At 39.5% G+C, this 25,127-nt stretch overlaps 1 protein-coding gene across 13 annotated transcripts in view; it reads right to left on the reverse strand.

Moving 5' to 3' along the window:
* The window catches only part of MYO3B (myosin IIIB), a 425,769-nt gene that overhangs the window by 203,233 nt on the left and 197,409 nt on the right, over positions 1-25,127 (reverse strand). The gene's annotated exons all lie outside the window — the stretch shown is intronic.

The following is a 25,127-nucleotide window of genomic DNA, read 5'->3' on the forward strand; positions in this document are numbered from 1 at the left end:
GCCAGATGTCCTGCCATTTGAGACAACATAGATGAACTTGGGACATTATGCTAAGTGAAATAAGCCAGTCTTAGATAAGCTCATAAAAGCAGAAACTAGAATATTGGTTGCCAGAGGCTGTGGGGACAGGGAAAAGGGGGGCATTGCTGTTCAATGGGTATAGAGTTTCCGTAATGCAAGATGAAAAAGTTCAGAGTCTGCTCTACAACAATGTGCATATGGTGAACAATATTGTATTGTTTACTTAAAAATGTGCTAGGAGGGTAGGTTTCATGTTACGTGTTTTTACCACCATAAAAAAAAAAAAAAGTCTCCAAATAGAGCACTGTTAGTCTTTGAAAGACATAAATAGCAAGAAAAAAGAAGCTGGGAGTTTTCTTAAAAGAGAAATTGGGCAACAGAGAACCCCACTGTGAAGGTTTAAGACACAGACAGTGATTGGCAGATCTGGTATATGGGTCCCTCAGCACACAGGGAAAAAGCCTGCCATGCAGTGAACCAGAGGACACAGAGAGCATGGGCATCAGCCAGAATCCTGGGGACTAATGGGTTTTTGCATTTGCCCGGGGTGTGGACAAGTTAGTTAACATCTCAGAGCTCCCAGTTTCCTTGTCTATAACATGAAGACAGTATTGTCTCATTCTGAGTCATTATGGGCATTGAATGAGGGTAATTCATGATTAGCACTGTCAACATGGGGATTGTTCAAGGCATGTGCTCAATTCATGTTAGCCAGTATTGATTATTAATAGTATTAATAATCATATTACTATTATTTGCTATGAAGAGTGTTCAAACATGTCTCAAAACAGTGAAAAGAAGGTGAGAGAACACTAAGGAATCTTACTAATTTGCTACTGTGAGCACTGGTCAGTCAAAAAACAAATGAAAGATGAGAAAAAATGATAAGGCCACCCCCCACCCACCCCCGCCTCTGAACCTCCATGAACCGCCACACTGATTCCCAATGCTTTTTACCTTTGAAGGAGCTGAGTGGCCTGTTCAGACTCTCTTCTCCCCTTACCACCCACCTACTCTTAATCTCCTCTCCCATCCTTAGCTTCCCAAACTAAGTGCTTGAAGATTTCTGTTTGCTTTTTTACCTACGATGTCATTTGATTCTGTGGCAAAATAAAAAGTTATCAATGAAGGGAAATGCTCCAATTTGTGCATATGCAAGACACTCAAGATTTCAAAGTTTTTAGCAAGTCTAGCACAAAGATGTCCAAATGTTTTCTCTGGCGATATCTTCAGAGGCTAAACTGTGATTAATAGCCCAGAAAGAACCCTTTGAAGCAGGATTGGTGACATCAAAGTCATAATCCAGGGGTGGCAGGAGCTTTATAATGAGTGGGAAGCATTTTAACACATTTCAAAGGATTTACAGCATGAATAAACAATAGACCTCAGCAGATGCACTACACACACCTTTCTAACCTATAAGAAGTTTCCATTTTAATTTAAATGTAAATATAGCTTTCATATTTGTTTCAAAGCATCCTCTCAGCTTCACCCCTAGACAGCCTCTTTGGCTAAGGATGCCTCACTGCCCCAGAGCACCCTCCTGTGCTTCCCAAAACTGTGAGTACTGATGTGTATTGGGAAAGGAAAATGGAAGACAGAGGCATCTAGTGGAATTTATATCCAATATGGGAACTGGGTTAAGAAAGAATCTGCAATGGAGCTTACAGTGATCCCACACAATTTCTCTGCTTCCAACTTAAAGAGAAAGAGACAAGCGGTCTGAAGACAGAGCTGGAACTTTTAACAATGGCAATTTCCTGCCTGCTTAGAGGATTTCATCTCTTGGAAAGCAACCAGGACCCATGATTTCATCTTCAGTTGCTTCTTAAGAATTGTCCAAAATGATGGTTGCTATTTAAATAATCACGCACAGAATTTGGCTTCCCTCTGCTGCCCTCTCTGGGTTTACAGAATTTGTTGCAGGGTTCCAGTGGTGACTGCTAGCAGGTATTTGTTTAGAAAATTTTCCTGTTTTAATTTTCCCTAACACAAGGAATAGGCTCATAAACTAATAAATTACTGCAAAGCAATGCTGAAATGTAAAAGTCTCATGTCAAACTGCTACTAAAAGAGAAGCTGCAAATAAAGAAAATCAGATGTTTCAGTTCACCTATTACCAGAGTAAGTTATCTGAGTAGACCTGAGAACTGAAACCATTGATCCAAAAATCAGTCTGGATGCTAAGAACCTAAACACAACATGGTGTCTACAGGAAAATAACCTTGTACCACCCTATCTCCGTTAGCATAATTTTTTTTCCAGGCAATGGTTTCATTGTTCATCACAGGAACTTCCTGAAAGACCTAAGACCATCAAATCTTCAATAAAAAAAAATACCAACAGTGATTGGCCTTAGGATTCTGTGAACCCCTGGGCCCAAAAATCCTCACCTTGCTTTTTCCACCAGTCATACACTTCTGTTTTTTGTGATCTTTACCCAACCCTTATTAAGCCTGCTCACTTTGAAAGACTCATCTTAAAGAACTTTATCTCTCAATAAATTCTGACCCTGCTTTTCCTTCTCTTGGGCACTGCCAAAACTTTGAGAGGTGGTGGTTTCCATTATTGTGGTAAATAATGAACTCCAGTTTGTTTCATCAATAGGTTGTGAGGGTGATATTTACAAAGTCAGCGTGGGACAGACCCATGGCGGTGTGATACTTGCCATGACTGTAGTGTTCTAATTTCCATTAACAACACCATAGTGAATAAAAATGCAAGGAGTCAAATTCTGTAGTTTTAGAAAATATACTATAGCATTTTGTATGCAAAAAAGCTTGTTTTTATATACTTGTCAATACTAAATATAATAAGGATTTGTTTTAGATTTGATACACTGAGGTAACTTAAAACAGCTACAAAACATATGAAACAGTTCTGGAGGCCAACAGAAAAAGTGTGTTGTTAGACTTTCTTCTGCAAATTTTTAACTTTCTCCCCTGGCATTCGTCTATGGCTTTGTGTGTTAACATCAATAAATGGGCAGAGGGAGGTGGGAGGGTTCCCAGCCCACTTAATCTCTCAAGAAAAGAACATTGATAATATATCGAGTGAGCTGTACTTTCATGGAGGGCAGGCAACATTAGTAAATAAAACACCAGCCTGTCCTCCCAGCTGTTTTATAGAAGAAAGATGCTCACATAACAAATTCACTCTCTTTTCTGAGTGCACAACCTTTAACACACACATGGGTAATTCAAAGCCCAAAAGAAACCCGTTTCTCCTTCCTATATTGACTTTTAATTGGCAGTTGTCTGGCATCTTAGGAAGTTCTGCATAATTAACACTTCTGGACTATCTGCTTGAAGGAAGCCAAACCAATGCTTTTGCTGCTTTTTTCTGTTTTCATTTAGAATGTGAACTACAGCTTTAAAGACTGGTGACCCAGCGATTTCAAAATTGTAGAGCTGAGGAAAAACAGTGACTCCTTCTTTCCTTCTTTAAGCTTTAAAGCTCATAAACAGGATGTTAGCCCACCAAAGGACCGTCCTGAATCATCAGAACTCAAGGAGGTTAACAAGGCCTCCCTCTCCTAACTTAGTCAACAGTGGAGCTGAGGCGCTCTGTTTTCTGCATTTTATTGCCACATTGGCAGAAGCGCCAGTTCAATCTATCCTCATGACAAGAATCTCCCTATAGGCAGAGCCATGTAAACAAACAAAAGCTCTGAGGATTGCCTGCCTTCCCCACATTTTTTCTGGTGGAGTTTGCTTGTAAATGACATGATGTGTTCACAAAAGTACTGGAGCCTAGACTGTTGATATCTATCAAAGAAAACCTGACCCATTTAGTATTAAAAAAAAAAAAAGGAAAGAAATTCACATACATGTATCTGCCAGAAGCCACTCATCACTGGCATGTGAGATTTGCTTATTCCAGCCTCCTAGAAACATCCATGTGCAGCAGAGCAGGCTTTAGTCCAACTGATACTGGTTCTAGAAACGCTAATTTAGGCAAAGGATGTATTCAAGTTCCACACACTCCTTTTCACACTCCCATTTCCACTTCTGCAGCTGCAACATGGCTTTAATGCTGTATCTCCTCTTTACTCCAGCGGCCCGTTCCCATTTCCTTGTCCCACTCCTGAACTCTCTCAGTCGAGACCTCTTCCATCAAACCTCTCCTATGTTCCAAATCTTCAGGTTACTATTCTTCTCGGACAACTAATCCAGATCTCATTTGTTCATGGGTAGAGAAATGTATTACTTCATTCAGGTAAGATGTGCATAGTATAGAAGCATTCTAGGAACAAAATATTTACGGAATGAATCTGTTGATGGCAAGGTTGGGTACCTATAGACTGTCCAGTGTCTGGGTCAGAGGATGGTTTGGAAGTAGAGGCTCTTTCAGTTAATGGTATTCAAGTTATTCATGCTTTGAAATAAGCCATGAAGAGCATCCTATGGTTCTTCCAAAGATGTTCTTCATCTCAGGTCTTGGGCAGCCCAGAGAAGCTACCGGGAAAGGGAAAAGACTGACATATAAATAAGTCAGTGCAATTTGAAGTGGAAAGGGTTATAATAAACCTTAAAAGAGTGACATGAGAGGGTAGGAGACCAAGTCTTCTTGCAAGAATGAGAAAAAAGCTGAAGAGCAGGGCAGCCCCAGTGGCGCAGCGGTTTGGCGCCGCCTGCAGCCTGGGGTGTGATCCTGGAGACCCGGGATCGAGTTCCATATTCGGGCTCCCTGCATGGAGCCTGCTTCTCCCTCTGCCTGTTTCTCTGCCTTTCTCTCTCTGTGTCTATGAATAAATAAATTTTAAAAAATAAAATTTAAAAAAAAGGCTGAAGAGCAGGCAATCCATGAGCTATATCTTGAAGGATTAACAGGAGTTTGACAGGAAAGGGAACAGATCTATCTGGAAGATGCAGAAAGCTTAGTGAGAAGAAAAATCTTTAAAAATTCCAGAGACTAGGGATCCCTGGTGGCGCAGCGGTTTAGCGCCTGTCTTTGGCCTAGGGCGCGATCCTGGAGACCCGGGATCAAGTCCCACGTTGGGCTCCCGGTGCATGGAGCCTGCTTCTCCCTCTGCCTGTGTCTCTGCTTCTCTCTCTCTCTCTCTCTCTCTCTGTGACTATCATAAATAAATAAAATTTAAAAAAATTCCAGAGACTGGAGTGCCTGGATGGGCCTGTCAGAAGAGCACGTGACTCCTAATCTTGGGGTCATGAGTTCAAGTTTCATGTTAGGTCAAGATTACTTATATAAAAAACTAAAAATAAATAAGTAAATAAATAAAACTTCCAGAGAACTCTATACATTTAACTCCCAAGGGGCTTCTCATTTTTATGTTAGACATATAATAATAGCAAAAAATATTTATTTTTTTATCCTTATAAGCATAAACATAAGTTACTTGCCCTTCCTACCAACGAAAATACTAATTATGAAGGCAATTTCTGGGGGAAAAACATGGAAAAAGAAAGGTTTTCTAAGGCATTGCAAGTCACTGCAAACATGGACAAAGTCTCTGCTATCTCGCTCTTCCAATGGCCTTCAGGTAGAGTACTCTACCACTGGTATGGCCAAAGTTGGATGGTTTGGATATAAGCCAGTAGGGGACTCAGTAGGGGATGGTTTGGTTGGATGGTTTGGATATAAGCCAGTAGGGGACTCATCTCACTTAGTTGGTAAAAGTACTAATGAGGCCAAAGTCTTGAGTAAAATCTCATATGGATCAGGTAGTTGCACAGAGAAAAGTGACATTCTACATCGAAGACTGGAATCCAAAATAAAATGCCCAGGCAGGAGAGAATAAACTGATCACTACAGATTTAAAAATCACCCCCTAGAAGTTATGGTCAATACACCTTATTTGTTGATGATACATCTGTTGCATGCTTTCTTTGTATGAAGCACAATACTTCTGTTTCCTTGTGTTCTCAGGACTGAGAAAGCTACACATGGCTTTAGGAAATAAGATGCTGTTAACTCCCATTGTGCAGGGTAACAACTGAGTACTGAAAACTATGAATGCTTCTCTGGTTCTCCCTCTTCAGCAGGGAAGCAATGAAAAGTTTGCTAGACTTGAAAGTGAGAAATGGAGATTCCTATCCCAGGCCTGCCATTGACTTTAGATCACTCTACTCTCTGGGACTCACTTATATTATATGTCAAATGAGGACTTGGAGTATATTAGTGGTCTTCTATTTGTATGCCACAGCATTCTGCCTGGCGCCCCTGGAGCAAAACCCTTTGTGCTTACACAGCATCATGCAGATCAGTGCCAGGCAATGTGGTATTAAGAGGGGTAGAACCTTTTCGAGAGGGAACTACAAGAACTGTGTAATGTCGACCTGGTGCCAAAAAGCTTGTGTGACATCTGTGGCCAGGACATATGAGAAGTTTACCTGGGCTATAAACTAGACACCTGGTCAGGGCAATAAACAATACTGCTCAAAGAGCAGTATCAGAGAAAATCATTTGCAAAAGATATGCCGGATTAAGGACTACCATCCAAAATATACAAAAAATTCTTAAAACTCATTAAGAAAATAACCCATTTGAAAAATGGATTGAAGACTTTTTTTCCCTTAAACTTTATTTTTTTGGTAATCTCTACACTCAAGGTTGGGCTTGACCTCACAACCCTAAGATTGAGAGTTGCATGGTCTTCTAAACCAACCAGGCACCCCAAAACGGACCAAAGATCTTAAAAAGAGAACTAACCAAAGAAAATAAACAGATGGCAAATAAGCATATACACAGATGCTCCACATTATATGTCAACAGGGAAATGCAAATTAGAATAACAATGAGACCCGACCACATGCCTATTAGAATAGCCAAAATCAAGAACACTGACAACATCAAATGCTGGTAAGGATTTGGAGCAATAGGAACTGTCACTGCTGGTGGGAATTCAAAATAGTATAGCTATCTTTTTTTTTTTTTTTTTAAAGTAGGCTCCATGTCCAGCATGGGGTTTGAACTCACAACCCTGACATCAAGACCTGAGCAGAGATCAAGAGTTGCATGCTTAACCAACTGAGCCTCCCAGTATAGCCATTTTGGAAGACAGTTTGGCAGTTTCTTATAAAACTAAACATACATTTAGCACGATGATCCACTACTCCCATTCCTCAATATTTACCCAAAAGAGTTGAAAACTTATGTCCACACAAAACCCTGCTGCCAAAAGTTGGAAGAAACCAAAATGTATTTCAGCAGGTGAATGGATAAACTAAGGTACATCGAGACAACGTAATATTTATCCAGTACTAAAAGGAAATGGAACTATCAAGTCATGAAAAGCCTTGGAAGAACCTTAAATGCACATTACAAAGTGAAAGAAGCCAATCTGAAAAGGCTACATATTGTATGATTCCAATTATATGACATTCTGGAAAAGGCAAAACTATGGCGACAATAAAAAGATCAAGGGTTAAAAAAAGAAAAAAGGTCAAGAGTTGTGGAAAGGAATTAATAGGCAGAGCACAGAAGACTTTCATGGCAGTGAAAATACTCTGTGTGATACCACAATGATGGATACATGTCATTATACATTTGTCACACCAAGTGTGAACCCTAATGTAAACTATAGACTTTGAATAATAATGATGTGTCAATATAAGTTCATCCATTGTAACAAATGTACCACTCTGATGGAAGATACTGATAGTGAAGGAGTTTATAGATGTATGCGCAGGGGTTATAGGGAAAATCTCTGTTCCTTCCCTTCAAGGTTACTGTGAAGGGAATTGCTCTTAAAAAGTAGTTTTGTTGTTGTTTTTGTTTTTAAAAAGCAACATCATGCTGACCAACAAGTAAATGAGTAACAATTGTGGATGCAAATTACAGTAAAAAAAAAAAAAAAAAGGTTAACTAGTGTTAGGCTTCCATTCAGCTCTGAAATTCTACCTACAGTTGTAAAATCATAAAAGAACCCTGAGATGGGGAAAATAAGAACGAACAAGATAAAGAGGACAGAACTAAAATCTGCACAATGTCTTGTTTCTTAGCAGTTGGATAGGCAACAGAAGGAGGAGCGGGCGGTGATGACAGTATGGCTTAGATAAATGGAGCAAGTATAAATGATTTTTACCAAGGCCTGGATATATAATTTGTCAATACTCTCATCATAGTTGATCACCCTGAGCAACTAGCAATGGTTCTGTTTCTGTCATGTCTTTAGTTACTCCTCCTTCACTTTGCTACTGTGGCTACAGTGAGCTTATTCGGATCTCCAATTTTTATATCACTCTTCTTAATACATGAGAGAGGGCACAGAAGTATAGGTATTTCTCCCTCCCTGCAATGTTTTTAAGATTAAGGAATTCAATGTGCTTATCTTCAACATCTTCATAATATATATTCTCCTATGAAAAAAAATCAAGGTTCTTTCAGATGGGACATTAGTAAATACCCACCATTTTGAAAAACTGGGTACTAATATGAATGTAATCATCACGTATGTAAATCTTTTTTCTACTGAGTCTCTGTAAGCAACCATGGTTAACTTTTGATCTGTAGTTATCCAATTCTATTTTTCACATTTACCAATTATTTTGCTTTATTTCAAGGAATGACTATTCCCTATCACCTAGCTCCTTTTTTAAAGGACCCAGTCTGAACATGCAAAGTGCACATCTTTGAAAAAAACTACAGAATCCAGAAAATAAGGAAGGGAATACTGAGAAAAAGGCAACCTTCTGCAGGAAACAAAACGTACAACATGCCCAATTGGCCAGCATTATTCATACCTAAGCTATACTGCCATGGGTTTTCTGAACATCTACATATATACCCACATTTCTCTCTTATATACATGATTTTTTGTTGTTACCAATTCATAAAATGGCAGTGCCCAGAAAGTTCTACTGAACCTTATATGGGCCATGGTGTTGAAGGATAAAATTAATCTATTTTTATTTCTTAGGTACAGGCATAGCCTTTTTGAGATCTTGGCCTTATGATACAGACCTTGGGATGCCATAATTATTGACCTTTTTTTTTTTTTAAGGAACAGAACCTATTAAGAACAAAGGTCAGCAAAAAAGATTATTTCTCTGATGAAGTAACTCTACAAGCATCACAACTCTGTGCTAATTCTAGAGGCTGCAGCTAGAAAGTGCCTGAGTCCTTTCAACTTAATATATAAATATTCTACCTTACACAGGTATTTTTGTTTAGGAATGATTTCTTAAAGACTATAAGCTCTCTGAAGCCAGGCAGTATTTCTATTCTCAATCAACGTTTAAATATTTCTAGAGAATGTCTCATCAAGAAATATTTCTTTACCACCTGCTAAAGACTTGCAAAGTACCTTACACATAGTAGATGCTAAAGGAAAATTGTTCACTGAAGATGCTCCAATGCACCAGAACATTTCAGATTATTTCTACCCTTGCCTTCTAGAGATAGATCATATCTACCATCTCCTGTCAAACTTCAGTATCAGATTCTTTCTTCAGTCATCCAAGAATGCCATGGCTCATTATCCTAAGGAGATTAGCAATTGACCGTGAACCATTTTGCAGTTATGTAGCACCATGGATGAGTAATGAATCTGAAACAGATTAATGGTTTAAATGTTTCTAGAGAATGTCTCCTCAAAGCTAAAGATGTTCCTTAATGTAACACTGAAAGCTACCCATGAATCTAATTAACACTGTGTCCTCTCACTGGGGTCTAAGCTCCATAAGGGAGGACACTAGGTGTATTCTATTTATCACTCTATACCTAGTGGTATATTTAGCAGAGAGTAAGCATGCAAATATACTGAATGAATGAGTGAATAAACTGCATTAAAGTTTTATTCAACATTATATCCAACACTCTTAAGAGGACTCATCTCATTTGCTTCCACGTACCCTGACCTTTTTGCTTGTCTTTGTCCATTGTCCATGCCATACTCTTTTCATATTTCAGACCTTTTTTTTTTTTTAAAGATTTTATTTATTTATTCATGAGACACACACACAGAGTGAGGGAGAGAAAGAGAGAGAGGCAGAGACACAGGCAGAGGGAGAAGCAGGCTCCATGCAGGGAACCTGATGCGGGACTCAATCCCCGTCCCCAGGATCATGCCCTGGGCCAAAGGCAGGCCCTAAACCGCTGAACCACCCAGGGATCCCCTATTTCAGACCTTTTGCTGAAGTTATTTGAGGTCTGGATTGCAGTGGTGAAATAGTTAAGATTGTGAATTCTGGGGTCAAACCACCTGGGGTTTGTGTCAGCTCTGCCACTTACTGGTTAGTAGTGCCTGAATGAGTTACTTTCTTTGTTTCTGAGTTTTATCATCCAGAGGGCTGTACAAATGTTTATTGAGCTTTGGGAACAAAGTGTTCCTGTTAAATTTATAGTTAACAGAGTTTCAGTGGTGAGTAGAGATGCAGATGTTGCTGGTATAGGGGATTTGATTAGAGCCACATGGAACCCCTAGAGGTCCTAGTTAGCCAAGGAGTTTTAGTTAAAGCCAAATAACTTGATTCAATGACAATTTCTTCAGCATACCTTTTAAGATTTACAAAAATGTTATTAATTAGGGATTCTGGTTAATCAGAGTTTTATAGAATATCCAATTTTCTATTGCCTAGAGCCTCATTAAATGTTGGGTTGGCTGACTAGAGAAGAAAGCAAACAAACTAAGGATTTAAGATTTGAGGGTTTATTTTATTCTCTTTTGTTTAAGATATTATTTTCAAAACACAGAAATCACAAACTCTTAACAGAAAGAAAGACCACAGTACCATGTAACATTACCGTCTTTTTAAAAAATGCACCAGAGATAAGGAAATAAATGAAGAAATCCATTGATTTTACCCTATATTTTTGTTTTATCCCTAAATGAATATTCATCCAAGAAATAACAAAAAATGAAATGATTATACCCACACATCACTTAGCTCCAGATCAGAAAAGAGTTAACAATTCATTTGAGAATTTTAACATTCGGGACGACTTGGAAGGCTCCGCAGTTGAGCATCTGCCTTTGGCTCAGGGTATGATCCGGGTAAGATCACAGAGTCTTCCCTGTGAGAAGCCTGCTTCTGCCTGTCTCTCATGAATAAATAAATAAAATCTTAAAAAATAAAAACAAGAATTGTAACATTCACTGAATGTTTACAGTGTAGTAGATACTGTGTTAAGTGTGTGAAATGAATTATTTAATGTGGCAATCCTGTGAGCTGTGGTCCCAATACATAAAGAAAGGAAACTGAGGCAAAGAGTGTTGAAGTTTCTTGCCTGAGGTTGGATATCAGCAGTGCAGTGCACTGAGCAGTCAACATTAAGAAAGCCCATCAACTGGGATGGCCTAATTTAAGATTTTGCAGTAGTTTTGGGGTTTTTGATCATATCCAAGGCAGACCACTGAGAAACTGATGGGACTACTCCTGGCCAAACTGATTGAACACAATTGATTTTAGATGATGTCTGGATTTTCTTTTTGTCATTTACACAACAAACCAGGTCAACCACCCAGTGATCCCACTGATTACCAAGCAATTACTATTGTTATGGCTAAGCCAAACTTAATCATCTGGAAAACAGTTGATTCAGTTTTTGTGTAACCTGAACTACCCGTGTGAAACTCAAAGACTGGAACAACTTTACTAAAGACAAACCTTAATAAAACCTTAGTGGTCCTCTCTCCTGCTTCCAACTCTCAAGTTCAGTTAAGTGACATTTTATTTAGTTTACTGATGTCTCACATGTGCAAGCCAGTAAAGTTCACAATTGTTACTCCATACAGCTGTGGTTTACAGCTTTTCTTTGCACACAAGCTGGCACCATAGCAAAATGATTAACTTTTATATGATCCTAACATATGGACCAGACTGTCAGAAGCTAGTCTTGTATTCTAAAGAGAAAAATACAGTTTCTATTAATATGACCCAAATTCCTGGGGAAAAAGTGTTAAATTGTGATCCATCTCTAAGTAGAGAGATTATAATTATAATTATAATGGCTTTGTTTCTAATTCATTTGATTTGAAGTGCCTGGAGTTATCTTTTAGTAAGGGAAAGGAGGAGGAGGGTTAAAATGACCTGCAAGCCCCATTATAAAGAGATTTTATAGTAGGATAAATTAATAAACTGTAAATGGCCTTGAGACTTTTTATCCAATATGAGCTATAGAATAAAAGCAAAGAACCTTTCATCTTAAATGGGAACATATTTCTTTTCTATGAATGAGAAGGATGCTGAGAGAAGAACTTACTTTTCTTGCATTTTTGACCATTTAAAAAGAAAATCACAGCTGCCACGTTTGCTATACTTGACAGGATCATTAAAGAAATAAAACAAAATGTCTCTAAATTGAACTGCCACTTTAAAATAAAATGTACAGTCACTGTCACATTTAGGAGCTATGAAAGAACTATTAGTATGTGTTGAGGAAAGATTGTGGATCTGATTCACAATAGATACCAATAGTTCCCAATATTAGAGCCATTATCACAACTCATTATTGAGCTCAGTTTTTCCTTCTCAAGAGCATAGCATCAACAGGGTCCCTGGAGCAAAGAAAGCACAAGGAACTTCTGGGAATGGATTTAAAACCCACATGACAAGGTTGCCCTGGAAAAGGAAGTCAGGGAGAAAATTCTCTGATCAGCATTGCCTCAGCAGGTCCCACTTGACTCCTGACCCTCAAGATGCTTTCCACAAAAAGCATTTTCCTGGTTTTGGAAGCTTGTACATTAGAGAGGCATCTCTTGGTATTTCTGCAATAAAGATACGTATTGGATTTTCACAATCAGTATTCCCCACACTTTCCAAGCATGAAAATCTCTCATTCACCTCACACCTCTTCACTTCCACAAACCTAGTGCTTCATGAAACACCTTTTGGGAAACACTGCTCTTACTACTGATGATACAAGAATATTTCTATCTTTGCAAAGAGAGCCAAGGGAAATTTTTAAAGGCTTATACTGGATGGAACTTTGCAAATCCAGAAGAGTGATTTTTCTCATAATACAGGAAAATAGTCACAAGTCAAATCTGGACATAATAAAATATTGTTTAATGAAGAAACAAGACTTTATTTTCCTTGGGAGGATAAGCAAGAAGAGCTCTATGTCATTTCTGCACTTTTCTTTGAAAGCAGGAACGAGGCACTTCTGTGGCCATGGTAGTGATTCTTTAGAGCTACAGCTTGTCAATATGGTACCTACTGAGCATGTGAAATGTGGCTAGTCCAAATTAAGATGTGCCATAAGCATGAAACACATACCAGATTTCAAGAACGGAGTACAACACAGTAAAATATCACATTAGCAAGATTTATATTGATTTCATATTAAATGACATTATTTTTGATATATTGTGTCAAGATACATTATTAAGATTATTTCATCTTCACCTGTGCTGTAGAGCATTTATATCCCTCTCCATGTACATGTTAAATCCTAACCCCCAATGTGATGATATACACATGCACCCAAAGCCCCCTGCATGACCATGTTTGTGAGAAGGGAGGTAGGGCCTTTGAGAGGTGATTAGGTGATTCATGAAGGCAGAGAGCCCTTAATGGATCACTGTCCTTATAAAAGAGGCCTCAAAGAGCTCCCCTAACCCTTCTATCATATGAGGACACAGTAGAAAGGCTCTGGGAACCAGGAAATGGGCTCTCATCAGACACGAATCTGCTGGCACCTTGAGCTTGGATTTTCAGCCTCCAAAACTGGAAGAAATAAATTTCTGTTGTTTATAAGCCACCCAGTCTATGGTATTTTGTTATGGCAGCCTGAACAGACTAAGACAACCTGTTTCTTTTTACATTTTAAAGTAATAGAACATTTTATATTACACTGGACTGGATAGTTCTACAGACCAATAAACAAAAGAGGGCCCAGTGAAAGCTTTCAAACTCCAGACTGAAGGTTTGGATGAGAGATTATTAGGGGCTTGTCTGTTTGACCTTGAGGTTCCATCTAATTGGGGGACGTTCTTCATACAAACCCCTCAATGTACAGACAGGAAGCTGGTTCAGAGAGTTACACCTAAGGGATATAAGCAACCTATATCTAAGTATCCTGACTTATGGTCCAGGGCTCTTTACTCCACCACAGCTGATGGGATAGAAGAAACTGAAGGCCAACTTTTAAAAATTAATTAATTAATTAATTAATTAATTAATAAGATTTCATTTATTCATGAGAGAGAGAGAGAGAGAGAAAGAGAGAGGCAGAGACACAGGCAGAGGGAGAAGCAGGCTCCATGCAGGGAGCCCAACTTGGGACTCTGGATCCCTGGTCTCCAGGATCACGCCCTGGGCTGAAGGTGGCGCTGCTAAACTGCTGAGCCACCTGGGCTGCCCAAGGCCAACTTTTAAAAAGGAAAGAAACACTTACGCTGCTTACATTTAAGCACAAAGAAAATAGTACTTGGAAAATGTAAATTCAAAACCTAAAAGCATTCAGGGACAGGGAGAAAAAAACTAGGAGAATTCTAAGAGACGCTCTCTGCCCACCACAACCACACTACACATACATTTTGTCATCAGTAAGGCTTTTAGCTGAAAACCATTCACAAAGGATGAGGTAAGAAGGTGTGAAGTTTCTCCCAGGGCTGTCCAGCTGTTTCCGGGACACTTTGCTTCCTCCTCTAGCCTGTCGGAGAGCAAAAGAGGACGCTGTCTCCTGGAACCTCACAGAGGCAGCAGAGGTTGTGGCAGAAAGGTAAGGGAGTTTAGCCACACATCACCCACAGCCCCTAGGATGGCCACATTTCTGAGCAAGTACATGGATCTCACTCTTCCTGAAACAATCTATACTTTAATTCTGTGTATGCTGTTTGCTTCTGGGACAGCCCACTCCAGCTGGAAAGGGGCTAACAATCTATTTCAGATGCCAGATATAACTGCAATTACACCTGTACTTCTCTGGTACCTGACTCCAAACAAGGCTTCACACTTGTTCTAGATTCAGATTATGGAATTCTACATGAAGTTCTTCTCTGAATTTCACAACTTGTTAAAATAGACGTCCTATGATAGTGGGCTTCCCACCAACACCATAAATCACAGGATGGTCCAATATTTCTGATGTGCTTCTAGTGCTCTCAGGACTAACAGGAAATTCTGGTCATAAATAGTACTCCATGCCTGAAGAGAGAGACTACTGAGCACCTCCTATGTGCCAGGGGCTTCTCTAGGAGTTGGAAAGTGGAGATAACTACATGGACAAAATCCTATCCTCGTGGAATTTACATTCCAGTGGTGCAAGGGATTGGACCCAACTCAAAACTTCCTGGAGGAGGGGAGGCTAGAACTGAGTTTTGGAGATTAAAAAAAAAAAAGGATTAGGAGGCAGGAGAGGGGTAAGGATGGAAGGTGTGATGATGAGTGTGGGGTTGGGGAACAGAAGTAATTCCTGAAAGTGGAACTCATGTGGACAATGGTATGAACTGTGAAGTACTGTGAACACTCCCAACTACATGTTCTATATATAAAATAGAAGACATACTCTGTTCTCATGGAGCTGTCTTCTCAGGTAGACAAGATGGTTACATGGGACAGAATTGCATAGCTAGGTAGACCAAGCACTGAACTGCAATTCTGATTACAGATCGTTGGAGATGAAGAGCCCATGTAATTAACATTCGCTATTTCTGTTATTCATGAGTAACTAGCCCTATTGAGTGTCACTTGCCCTATCCCTGAAACAAAAATCTGACTTTCACCTGCTCCAAGCTGGGGCTGGGAGGAATCTCCGGTAGTGATGGAAACTGCCAGCCTCCTAGGGTCACATGTGCAGAAAACTTTGTGGTTTTCTGCTGTGCCTAGAACATGAAAACCAGCATATGGAGGCATCTCAGTTTATTGGGGATAAACAAGAAACATACCTGCCTTTTCCTGTCATTTCCCTCACCCACACTGACCCATCTTTCTGTGAGGATGGCAGTTCAGTTCCCTTAACCATATTTCTGCCCTAGTTCATAGATTTTCAGATATTTTCTGTTATTAAAGATTACTTTTGGTTTTAAAGATTCATTCTTATTTAACTTTTGATATCATACCAATTCAAAGCTCTTTTTCCCATTCTCCCTTTTAGTCCAGAGACTGATGGCTTTCATGGCTTGGGGGAGTCTTTTCTCTTCTCCAGATGTTCTCTGGGGTGGCAAAAGGGAGAAAGGAAAGGGGAGAGAGCAGAACTCTCCTTCCCTGACTGGGTGAGGCTACAAACACTCTCTGGCAGGTCACAGCTGCCCCTGGGGTTTTTAGGGAAAGGTGTAGCCCCAACATGTCCCACAGGTAAGGGCTCATATCAAACAGCTGCCTCAGCTCTTAGTGATCTGTTACTGGTTGCATCGAATTCCCCACCCAAATTCATATTTCAAGTCCTAACCACCAGTATCTTGGAATGTGATTGCATTTGGAGACAGGACCTCTACAAGGTGATTAAGGTCAAATGGGTGAATCCTAATGCAATATAGTTGGTGTCCTTATAAGAAAAAGAAATCAAGATACATAATATACACACAGACCAAGGGGTTACCATGTGAGCAGCCATCTATAAGCCAAGGAGAGAGGCATCAGAAGAAACCAAATCTGCCAACATTTTAATCTTGGACTTCTAGACTCCAGAACTGTCAGACAATAAATTTCTCATGTTAAAGCCATTTTTGATTTGTGGTGCCTTGTTATGGTAGCTCCTGTAAATTAATACAGAGCCTTAAACTGGGAGTCAAGATTTGGATTTTAGGTTTAGCTTCTACCTTACAGGAGTTACCAAGTTATTTAACAAACTTTTATTGAGAGCTTACTATGTACTAGGTATTGCTCTGGGTCCTGGGTATACCGGGGTGAATAAAGACCCATCAGGTCTCTGCTCTCAAGGAGCTTATAGTCTAGCATTGGGGATGGGGGAAGGCGGTGATATATAGATAGATAGGATAATGTTATATCTGAATGGAGATAGTTAAAAAGGGTAATGTAACAGAGTATGAAAGTGTGGGGCCACTCCCCATTGGGTGAACAGAAAAGGCCTGTCTTCAGAGGTAATATCTGAGTGGGATTCTGGATCACAATATGGAGACAGACCTGTAAAGATCTAGAGACAGAATGTTCCAGGCAGACTGAGAAGCTGGTTGCAGAGTCAGAAAAAGGCTTGGAATATCTGAGGAATAGAAGGAAGACAGAAAGTGAGGGGGTAAAGTTCGAGACATGGGGACAGAGAGAAGGGCAGGCACAGATCATGTAAGAGTTTGTATTTTTTTTAAAGATTTTATTTATTCAAGAGAGACACAGAGGCAGAGACATAGGCAGAGGGAGAAGCAGACTCCCTGCAGGGAGCCCAATGTGGGACTTGATCCCAGGAACCCGGGATCATGGCCTGAGTCAAAGGCAGAAACTCAACCACCCAGGAGCCCCAAGAGTTTGTAGAAAAGGAAAGGAGTTCAGACTTTTTAAAAGATATATTTATTTATTAGAGAAACAGAGTACATGAACAGGGGGGAGAGAGCTTGAGAGGGAGAAAGAGGGTAAGCAAACTCCCCACTGAACAGGGCTCATTCTCAGGTCACTTGAGATCATGACCTGAGCTGAAACCAAGAGCTGGATGCTTAACCAACTGAGCCACCCAGGTCTCCCAGGAGTTTGGACTTTATTCTAAATGTGATGAGGGACCATTGGAGGCTTTAAGCAGGGAAGTGAGATGATCAGAGTTACATTTTTGAAAAGACTGTAGTTTTAGCTGTTAGGGTGTAAAAGAAATAGAATTTATTTCAGAGGTTCAGGTAAGAGAAGCTGTAGATGCATCACTCTGCTCTCTGCTTTCATCTTCACGTGGCATCCTCCCTGTGTGGTGTCTCTAGGTCCAAATTTTTCTTTTTCATAATGGCAGCAGTAATATTGGAATAGGGCTTACCTTGATAACTTCATTTTACCTTGATTACCTCTGTAGATACCTTATTTCTAAATAAAGTCACATTGTGAAGTATTGGGGCTTTGGACTCCAACATATCTTTTTGGTGATGGTGGTCAGGGAACACAATTTAACATATAACAAGGAGTCAAAAACATGGAAGACACTATGCTGATGAGAATGATTACATTAAGAGGGATAAACAGATGATGCAGAAAAGAGGAATAACTGCATGATCAAAGTCCTTGTGAAAGTGAAAAGGGGAGAAATAGGACAAATAGAGAGCTGGCCTGTAATAAGGGCAGACATAGTTCTGTTGCCATAGGAATGGCAACAGATGCGGGTGGATGGGACAGAAATGGTAACAGCTGCAGGTGGACAGGGAGATTTGGTTTATCTATCATTTATTCAGTAAACATAAACTGAATGGCTATTATATGCCAGGTAGGATGCAGTAATGGACAAACCAGACAAAAATCCCTGTCATCTTGGAACTTACATTATGGTGGAAGAAGGCAGACAACAAACAGGATAAATAAGTAAAGTGTATATGCTATATAAGGTAGTGATAAGAGCTAAGGAGGAAAATAAAACAGGAAATATGTATATAAAATATTAAGTAGGTTAAAATTTTAACAGGAAAGGCAGGTTTTTTATAAAATACCTAAAGAAAATGAAGAAGCAAGCTATGGGTATGTCTTGGGGGAAATATTCTAGATAGAGGTAACAGCAAGTGCAAAGACACCTACATGAAACCTATAGCTAAGCTAACACCATACTTAATGGTGAAAGACTCAATGCTTTCCCCCCAAGATCAGGAACAAAGCAAGGATGTCTCCCCTCTTACCATTTCTATTCAACATTATACTGGAAGTCCTAGCCAGTGAAATAAGGCAAGGAAAAGAAATAAAAAGCATTAAGAATGGGAAGAAAAATAAATGTTCTTGTTTATAGACAACATAACTATCTATGTACAAAATCCCTAGGAATCTAAAAAAGCAAAAACAAAACTCCTAGTGAGTTTAGTAAGGTTATGGGAGATTAAGGTCAATCCACAAAAGTCAGTGGTATTTCTGTGTGCTAACTAAACAACTGAAAACAAACAAAAAATGTATACTAGTTCCAAAAGTTGAAATACCTAGGTATAAATCTAACAAAACATGCTTGGCATCTGTATGCTTAAACAAAATACAGGTAACTCTTCAACAACACGGGCTGGAGTGTCAAACCCCTACATGATCAAAAATTCACTAATAACTTCTGAATCCCCCAAAACTTATCCACTAATAGGCTACTGTTGATTGGAAGCCTTATTGAATAATATGAACAATACATACTATTTTGTATGTTATATATATTAACAATAAAGTAAGCTAGAGAAAAAATGTTACTAGAAAATCAAAAAGAAGAAAAAATACATTTATAGTATGGTACTATTTTTATCAAAAACTTTGGCGTATAAGGGGATCCATGAATTCAAACCTATGTTGTTCAAGGGCCAACTGTACTGATTAAGGAAATCAAATAAGATCCAAACAAACAGACATAACTGTGTTTGTGGACTGAGAGACTCAACATAATAAAGATGTCAATTATTCCCAAACTGGTCTATAGATTTCATGCAATTCCAATCAAAATTGCAGGATTTTGTGTAGATATAGACAAACTACTTTGCAAATTTGTATGGAAAGGTGAAGGAACCGAAATAGCCAAAACAATTTTGAAAGAGAAGAATAAAGTAGAAGGAATCATACTACTTCTTTTAAGACTTACCATAAAACTATAATAGTAAAGATAGTGTGATATTGGCAAAGAATTAAGTACACAGATCAAAGAAACAGACTCACACAAATATAAGCACTGATTTCTGACAAATGCTAAAGCAATTCAATGGAGAAAGGGCCATCATTTCGATAGTTTTAGAACAACCCGACATATCAATGGGGAAAAAAATGAACCTCAACCTCATACTTCATAAAAAATGAACTCAAAATGGATGCTAGACCTAATATAGAATGTAAAAGTATTTATTGAGCATCTACTCATACACGGCTCCGTACAGACATGTGTGGTGTACCCTGGTTCTCCCTAGTCAGTCTTTAACACCCCTGCACAAGTTTTCCTCTCTCACCCTGAAACCTTTCTCTTCAGGAGATCATCCTGACTACCCACAGTGTTTCAGATTGGCATTGGAAGCCCAACCTTAGCTCAGTAGATTGTCATCATTTATCTATCTTGCTTCCTTCCCTCTGCTCCGAGTCCTTTCCTCACGTCCTAGTCACTTAAATATCCCACTGCCTAGCTCTCCTTTCCAGTGCTGTAGGCCCTGGCTCAGAATGCCTCATTACTCCCAGACTGCTCAGTTTTCTCTATTCTCCATTAAAACAAACAAACAAAAAACAGAAAACAAAAAAACTCTCCTAAGAAGTCTTTATAATTAAAAGATGTTCTATTGCACACTGACATGTATTTCTGTGACTTTTTTCTTCTATATTTACTTACATAGACTCAGTGCTTATATTGTCCTCATTTATTGATTTACATGCCTATTTCAGAATTTACATTATTTTGTGCATACTTTATACATTTTAGGATTCGTACTATATGTCCCTGACCATTCGGGTTGGGATTTTCTTTTATTCCTTCTAGAAAGCACCTATGCACAACACCGTATCCAGACAGACCCTGAATATATAATTATCTACTGACTGAAAAACACTGTCAAATTAAATAGAAGCAGGTCTCCGTGTGAGGAGGAACTCACCCCTCAGGGCTTCCTGACCGGGTTGGCTCATTAAAGCTGCTGTTTCAGGAGGAGGCAAGCAGTATCCGTGTCTGTGACCCTGGAACCTTTCATTTAGAGTCAGCTCATCCTGCTAGACCCATTTCTGAACTGCCAGTATGGAGGAGAAGCCATAAGTGGAAAATGAAAACTCAGAGACAGTTACCAAATGACATCCTCTTAAGAGATGAATGCTCAATTTGGGGAGTTACAGAACCAGGAACAAGCAATATCAAGTATTTCAGCAGTGATGGTGTTAGTCCTTTACAGATATAATGTGAGGGCTCATCCTGCCCCCCTCATCCATATAAAAAGGGGAACCAGTGGAAGTCAAAGAGAATTTGCTGCTGATTTTCACTTCAAATCAAATTCCAAGGAAACTACCTGGGAGAGCTTGGATAGGAGAAAATAGAACCAAACTCAGTTCTAGATTCTGAGACAAAACCAGTCTTGGAAGCTCAGAAAATATTCACTCTGGCACTGCTCTTGGTTTTTTTTCTTTTTCCCAAGTTCCTAACTCCTTTAAAACTCCAAACCCCTCCTTGGAAGTCAGAATTCATGATTCAAAGACAGAAATGGACTTTTCAAGTTCCTTTTGAAATTTCTTCTCTTTCTTTCCTTGAGCCTTTTGAACTTTTCTCTAGTTTATTAGTAGCAAGCAGAACGTTCTCCAAACAAGAAAATATGCGATGAAACCTTGTTATAACATCTTTCCTTTTAATGTTTTTCTACCTAGATCATTCAGTTTGAAAAGTCCCAGCTGAAGGGTTAGAAAGCAATGTTGCTGCCACATCAAATTTTCACACATGAAATCTTCAGAGAACTTCCTATCAATAGGAAGGATTACAAAGAAAATTTCAGCACGTCTGAAGTGACCCATCTAGAGGCAAGAGAGTGGTCCTGTAAGTCTGAGAATCCCTATTGTCTGCAGCTGCCTCCGTGTGCCTGATGGCCAGTGAGTGCCTTGGAACCAGAGTGTGTCAGTCTGTCAGGCATAGGCACCTCTCTTGCCACATGCCGCTGTGTGCCAGAAGAAGAGGCTGCTGCTAAGGGAGCTACAGGGATTTGGGAGGAGCCCAGTCTCCTGATGACTCTACACCTCCTGACTTCACGTCCCGTTTTTTTTTTTTTTTTAACCTTTTCAGTAGTTTGGGATGTACAACATGAACAGGAAAGTGGGTACCGGAACTAGGAGAATGTCAACCTGATTCCTTGCACTGATTTTATATTATGGTTTCACACAAAGACACAGAGGTTAATCCTTTCAACCTCTTTAAGAGATTAGACCAAGGGGGATCTCTGGGTGGCCCAGTGGTTTAGCACCTGCCTTCAGCTTAGGGTGTGATCCTGAAGTCCAGGGATGGAGTCCCACATCAGGCTCCCTGCATGGAGCCTGCTTCTCCTTCTGTCTGTGTCTCTGCCTCTCTCTCTCTGTGTCTGTCATGAATAAATAAATATTTTTTTTAAAAAATTAAAAAATAGATTAGACCAAGAACCAATACTTCTGTTTTATAAACACTAATAGAGAGACTGCTACCTGCCCAGCAGCCCAGAGAGGAGGCTAACTTAACCAGACAGGAATGGCAGTTCTCTGATACCTGTCTGGGAAAGCAAAGGGCTGCAGTAGTTTACCAGGAAACCTCAACTTTATGGAACAGGAAATCTAGGAAAAAGAAAGTTTCTCTTTGCATTTTAAGACATCCTCTCTTTTTGAAAATAACAGTGCTATCGGTGAAACAGAATGCATGTACAGAAAAGTGTGGGAAACAAATGTTCAACATAACAGATATAAACCAACATACATGTAACTACCATGGGGACCAGAAGTCAGAGCACTGCCAACATCCTAGAGAGTTATGTTATCTCAAAACTGAGGAGTCCAACAATGGACCTCTTTTTATTTTATTTTATTTTTTTTAAATTTTTTAAATTTATTTATGATAGTCACACACGGGGAGAGAGAGAGAGAGAGAGAGAGAGAGAGGCAGAGACATAGGCAGAGGGAGAAGCAGGCCCCATGCACCAGGAGCCCGATGTGGGATTCGATCCCGGGTCTCCAGGATCATGCCCTGGGCCAAAGGCAGGCGCCAAACTGCTGCGCCACCCAGGGATCCCTGGACCTCTTTTTAAAGTCTGGGGCTATCAGCCTCCAAAGTTTCCAAACTTTGATTTTTTTCCCCTCCTCTTTGTAATTCATCTCCTGAAGAAGTTTGTAAAATACCTATATCTATGTTCATTGAACTCGTGATCCATTTAATTTTAATAAGACAAGTGTTTAAGGGTCTGAAGCAGGATAAAAAATTTAAAAAACACAAGAAAATGGTTTCTCATGCATTGAAAATATTGGCACATTTGTTTTCAAAATGCCAGGATGTGTGGGACCTCACTTCCAGTCAGAATGCTGAGATATACACATGTCTGCTTTCATTTTTTTTAAAGATTTTATTTATTTAAGAGACATACAGAGAGAAGCAGACACAGGCAGAGAGAGAAGCATGCTCCCCATGGGGAGCCTGATGCGGAACTCGATCCCAGGACCTTGATCCCAGGACCCGGGGATCACGACCTGAGCCGAAAGCAGACTCTCAACCACTGAGCCACCCAGGTGCCACCCCACATGTCTGCTTTCATAAGGGACACGTGCTGAAACATGTATTTGCAATTTCAGTAAAAACAGCATCAACTATTTCTGTCCAGTAAGGTTCTCCCAACTTCGAAGGCTGTAATATACCAAAACCAAAAAATACAGAATATAGATGCTTTAAAATTTAGCATCTTAATTAATATTCTGACCTTTAACATTGGATGCACAATCTCTTTAGAACTGATGTTTTGAGGGCAAGTATCAACATAAGGACATAGATTCTAGTAAAGCTAAAGGCAAGTTCCAGGTGCTTTAGGGCAAAGCCATTTTATCTTTATCTCCTCCTTGTTGTCTTGGTGTCTTATTATTAGAAGCTGTTCTATACATGTTGATTGAAGGCATTTTTATATGAACACTTTCAGAAAAAGAAAACAGAATCATGCTTATTAGTTTTGATGTGTTTCTTTGGCTTCTTAGCTATACTCAAAATGTGCAGAAAATAAAGCTTAGGATTTCAAAATAAATTATTTCAAATGAATTTCAAAAAAAATTATTATACACAAAATGTGACTCAGGAATACAAGGAAGGAAAACATGTTTGTTTCCAATCTTCTTTGTCACTTTGTTTCCGCCAGGAGGTGTGGAATTCCGTTTGAAGACAAGATTCAGAAAAGGTTACACGATTCAGAAAGCAGGAACACTCCTTCAGGGAAAAGCGAAAAGTAAAAAGCAAAGCAAAAAAAAAAAAAAAAAAAAGGCAGAGGTTAGCTCTTTGTTTCTGTTCCTTCCCCTTTTAGGCGGGCAAGGGCAAACACAAGGCTTGCTGCAGAGCTTGATTTCTTGCCTCGCGCCACCTAGTGGCCCAAGCTGAGAAATTGTTTTTATTTTGCCAACAGCTGAAAAACTGGAGATTCCAAGGTTTTGAACATTTTTGACAAATTGTTACTCATATTTATGAGACAGTTTAAGTGCCAGCTGACAGGTCATCTGGATATATTCTACTTCAAAGAGTACATTTTAGGGGTATTAATAATGGCTGTATCTTTGCCCTGTACATAAGATGCCTGATAAGACCTGTGTCTGGTGAGGAACTCCTCACATCTGGCCACTCTGAAACAAATATTTGTAATTTCTGCAAAAACAAAACAAACTACTTCTGTCCAATAAAATTCTCCTACATTAAAACCAAAAAATATAGAATACAGATATTTTTAAATTTAGAAGCTTAATATTCTGACCTTCATCGTAAGATGCACAATCTCATTAGAACCAGTTTGAGGGTAAATATCTTCATAAGGAGATAATGAATCAAATCCTGGCTCTGCCCAAGGGAGGTCTGGAAAGAAAGGTAGAGGAAGCTTTCTCATGGGCACCCTACTATTTTTGTTTAAAGGAGCATGTTTGAAGAAAGTTAAGAACTGGTTTCATCTTTCTTTCCAAATTAAGATGAAGCAAAGGTTGCAGACTGTGGCTTCTTTCTTAGCCAACCTTTTCATTCCTTTGCATGTTGCTAAAAATCAGACCTGGCAGCCACTCCCTTTTAGGATACAAAGGCCCCAAACTGGACATGGTTTCCAATGATTTCAAGAGGGATATGGGACGAAAGAAAAGGAAATTATGAACAATAATAAAGAGACTTCTCCTCCTTCTTTCACAAAAGTGTACCCGCAGCTGTTTCCAGACAAACCCTCAAAACAGAATGCCCTTGAGAGGAAAGCTCTGAGAAGACCTAGTGAGCTGCCCAACCAAAGGCAGCAGATCTCAGGTAAATCAAAGGAACTTGACAGAATGGGAATCTAGGGGATCCCTGGGTGGCGTAGCAGTTTGGTGCCTGCCTTTGGCCTAGGGCGCGATCCTGGAGACCCGGGATCAAATCCCACATCGGGCTCCTGGTGCATGGAGCCTGCTTCTCCCTCTGCCTGTGTC

Source organism: Canis lupus, chromosome 34, assembly GCF_048164855.1.
Source record: "Canis lupus baileyi chromosome 34, mCanLup2.hap1, whole genome shotgun sequence".
Lineage (NCBI taxonomy): Eukaryota > Metazoa > Chordata > Mammalia > Carnivora > Canidae > Canis > Canis lupus.